Source organism: Pseudorasbora parva, chromosome 16 (genome assembly GCF_024679245.1).
Source record: "Pseudorasbora parva isolate DD20220531a chromosome 16, ASM2467924v1, whole genome shotgun sequence".
In the NCBI taxonomy this organism is placed as follows: Eukaryota; Metazoa; Chordata; class Actinopteri; order Cypriniformes; family Gobionidae; genus Pseudorasbora; species Pseudorasbora parva.
In genome coordinates this window covers 16,801,071-16,805,866 of record NC_090187.1, presented here as the reverse complement: position 1 = coordinate 16,805,866, position 4,796 = coordinate 16,801,071, and positions in this window count along the sequence as shown.

Here is a 4,796-nt window from a genome sequence, read left to right as displayed (position 1 = left end):
CTGAATACAGGAAGCAAATGCAAGTAAGCTCATTTATTGTCAACAGTAAAAAGAAGTAACAGACACAGATGACGTTGGGTGGCGCAGGGACTAAGACGGTCAACACACAGAACAGATGAGAATTGGTGAGTCGTTGATCAGGTGCAGGTGCAGTTGGAATCCAGCAAGAGCATTATCCACAGGAACACCGAGCAGGAACAAGAAGCACGAGACTGGAACGCCAAACAGGACCGGGAGACACACAGCACAGAAGACATCAACAACGATCTGACAATGGAGATGAGAAAATGTAGGTGAGAGTGATTAGCTGCAGCTGGTGCTGTAATAACGATCAGCTGAGCCTCTGATCAAACAATGAGTATCAGCCACGCCCACTCACACACACATAACAACACAGACATGAGACAAGCAGGAAACAATGCATTCATAAACCGTGACAGTACCCCTCCTCCTAGGAACGCCTCCTGGCGTTCCCAGACTCCCTTACCTGTCGATTGTAATCATCGATAAGGGAGTGATCCAGAATGTCTCTAGCAGGTACCCAACTTCTCTCCTCTGGACCGTAACCTTCCCAGTCCACCAAGTACTGGAACCCACGTCCCCTCCGCCTAGAGTTCAGAATGCGATTGACCGAATAAGTGGGTTCCCCATCTACGAGTCGCGGCGGGGGAGGAACCGGGACTGGCGGATTAATATGAGAATGAAACACGGGTTTTACTTTGGATACGTGGAAGACGGGATGAATCCTCCCGTACGCAGGAGGGAGTTTGAGGCGGACTGCCACCGGACTAATGATCTTGGTGACAGTAAACGGACCAATAAATTTAGGAGCAAGCTTATTAGAAACGGAGCGGAGAGGAATGTTCTTGGTAGAAAGCCACACCTTTTGACCAATGACGTATACGGGAGGCCTTGACCGGTGGCGAATGGCCTTGGCCTTGGTGCGCTCCCTCACCTGGAGCAGAGTCTCACGGGTTCTAGTCCAGGTGCGGTGACACCTCTGGATAAAGGCGTGAGCAGAGGGGACCGCGACCTCGGGTTCCAGACTAGGAAAAATAGGTGGCTGGTAAGCTACACTACACTCAAACAGAGATCGGCCCGTGGATGACACTGGTAACGTATTGTGGGCGTACTCCACCATAGACAGTTGCTGGCTCCACGAGGAAGGATTCTTAGAGACCAGACATCGCAACGCTCTCTCCAAATCTTGGTTGGCTCTTTCAGTTTGGCCATTGCTCTGGGGGTGAAACCCTGAGGACAGACTGACAGTCGCTCCCAGTAACCTACAAAATTCTTGCCAATATTTGGACACAAATTGGGGTCCTCTGTCGGAAACCACGTCCGTCGGGAGGCCATGTAAGCGAAAGACGTGATTAATGACTATCAACGCTGTCTCCTTGGCTGAAGGTAATTTGGGCAAGGGAATGAAATGAGCCGCCTTCGAGAACCTGTCCACCACGGTTAAAACCACCGTGTAACCTTGAGAGAGTGGAAGGGCGGTGATAAAATCTAGCGCTATATGGGACCAGTGTCTCGAAGGGACAGACAGCGGTTGAAGTAACCCATCAGGGGGTCGATTGGAAGTCTTACCAGTGGCGCAAACTGAACGAGCCAAAACAAAACTGTGAACGTCTCGAGCCGTAAGTGGCCACCAGAATCGTTGCTTGACTAAAAATTGAGTTCGTCTGACTCCTGGATAGGGATGGGTACCGAAAACCGGTATTAAACGGGCCCCGGGGGTGAATTTTAAAAGACCGTTGTATCGATAAGCTCGGACGTTATCGGTTCTGCTGTCGGTACTTTTGAAAATGCACGTGACGAGAGAGAGAGAGAGAGAGAGAGAGAGAGAGAGAGAGAGAGAGAGAGAGGCGCAAACGACAGCCGAGGACAGAACAAAACATTCAAACATAGCTGGTTACACTTTAGATCTGTGATAGTCTGATTTTATTTTAGATTTTGGCTTCCAAACATTATAATAATAATAATTTATGTCTAGCGCAACTTAATTCCCTTTGCAGCAACGCTGTCATTTCTCCCTAAAACTCAAACGTAGCCTAATGACAGAATCAGCACGATCAGGGATTGTTGTAAAATACAGTCTAGCTACTGTTGGTTGTGGGGTGCGTTTAATAATAAAAAGAGCGATTAAATGCATAAAAATGTGCGCAAAAGATTGTTCCCAAGTCGGCGCGCGCTCTGAAACAGCCGCAACGAGATGAGCAAATTACACTTTCGGTTTCACAATCGCATCTAAACGATCAAATGTACACAAACATCTATGTCAAAATGACCGGCTTGGAGAGTCTCTTAAACACAGTTTGTGTCTAAAATGGACGTAGTTATTATGGATAGTTGGGAGAAAATGTAGTGCATCTGCCTATTATCAGTCGCCTATAGATCTGCACATCTGTCTTAAAGAGGCAGTGGTGTAAATAAACATGCTGACGAAGTACTGCGAATTAAACAACCAAATGCAAAGAGCAAATCACTCACAGCTCTTGAATTAATAACTTCAGCCTTAATAAGCATTAATTTAGGCTATTTATAATAAACTATGCAGTTATTTTACATTTGATTACTAGAATATATATACTAGAATATATATATATATATATATATATATATATATATATATATATATATATATATATATATATATATAAAAATCTCAAAAAGTACCGATAAGAATACCGTTAAAGTACCGGACCGATAAGCAGTATCGATAAGAGTAGTAATACCGTTAAAATCTTAACGATACCCATCCCTACTCCTGGATGACAAGCCACATTAGAACAATGCCCCCACTGAATAACGTTGGACCGCAATTCCTCCGGCACAAATAACCGATTCGGTGGGCAACCGGACAGAGGCGTTACCCCTTCTAAGGCCTTCTTGACCTTCGATTCGACCTCCCATGTGAGTGTGGAGACAACTAGGGTCTCAGGTAAAATGCACTCGGGAGTAGACGGGCGTTCGGAACGGTCCAAAATGCGCGATAAATAATCGGGTTTGATGTTCTTGGAACCCGGGCGGTACGAGAGAGTAAAATCAAAATGACCGAAAAAAAGTGCCCACCGAGCCTGCCTGGAGTTCAATCTTTTAGCAGTTCTAATGTATTCCAAGTTCTTGTGATCAGTCCAAACGATAAAAGGCACCCCCGAGCCTTCTAACCAGTGGCGCCATTCCTCCAATGCTAACTTGACTGCCAACAACTCTCTGTTACCAATGTCATAATTCCGCTCGGCAGAGGATAAACGGTGGGAAAAAAACGCGCAAGGGTGCATCTTGTCGTCTGTGGGAGAACGTTGGGACAACACCGCACCTACCCCCACCTCTGACGCATCGACCTCCACCACAAACTGACGTGATGGATCAGGGGTGATTAAAATGGGGGCTGAAACAAAGCAACCTTTCAGTTTGACAAACACAGCCTCGACTGTGTTTGACCACCTGAATGCAGTTCTGGGGGAGGTCAAGGCGATCAGAGGTGCGGCTAGTTGGCTGAAGTTGCGAATAAAACGCTGGTAGAAATTGGCGAATCCCAGAAACCTCTGTAGGGCCTTACGGGAATCTGGACTTGGCCAATTTACCACAGCCTTAACCTTTTCGGGATCCATACGCATTCCCTCAGTCGAAACGATGTACCCCAGGAAAGGAACAGACTGTGCATGAAAAGCGCATTTCTCCGCCTTGACAAAAAGCCCATTCATTAGCAACCTCTGAAGCACTCGTCGAACGTGTTGCACGTGTTCCTGGAGAGAAGAGGAAAAAATCAATATGTCATCCAGGTAGATATATATGAACTGATCGACCATATCTCGCAGCACGTCATTGACGAGTGCCTGGAAGACCGCTGGGGAGTTGGACAGGCCGAAAGGCATGACCAAATATTCAAAGTGCCCCCTGGGGGTGTTAAAAGCGGTCTTCCATTCATCCCCCTCCCTAATGCGGACCAAATGATAAGCGTTTCGTAAATCCAATTTTGTGAAAATCGACGCTCCCTGCAACCTCTCGAAAGCTGAAGACATCAACGGTAAAGGGTAAGTATTCTTTACCGTGATGTTGTTCAGCCCCCGGTAATCAATACAAGGTCGCAGAGATCCGTCCTTCTTCCCCACAAAAAAGAACCCCGTCCCCGCTGGAGAAGAGGAATGGCGGATGAACCCTGTTGCCAGTGAATCAGAAATATATTTCTCCATAGCCTCCCTTTCTGGAGCAGAAAGTGAATATAACTTGCCTTTAGGCAGAGATTTACCTGGCAGTAAATCTATGGCACAGTCATAGGGACGATGCGGAGGGAGAGAAGCAGCCCGAGACTTACTGAACACCTCCTTCAGGTCGCAGTACTCTGCGGGCACGTTAGACAAATCCACTGCTTCCTCCTGAAAGACAGAGACAGAAACAGACGGACATGCAGACACAAGACAGGACTCATGACATTTATTGCTCCACACCAAGATCTCTTTCTGATGCCATTCCACTCTAGGGTTGTGATGGATGAGCCAGGGGTGACCAAGAACGATGGGTGAAAGAGGAGAGTCCAGAATATAAAAGGAGATAATCTCAGAGTGGTTGCCTGACGTGATGAGGGTAATCTCTCCAGTGGTGAGCGAAATGGTGGGAAGTTCTTGACCGTTAAGGGCATGTACAGCGATCTTGTTAGTGAGGGGTCTGAGTGGAATCTGAAGCTTGTGTGCAAATGTGTGATCCATGAAGTTACCTTCAGCCCCGGAGTCCAGAAGTGCCTGACAGTTGTGGGTGTTGGTTGACCATCTCAGTCTTACCGGGAGGAGTGT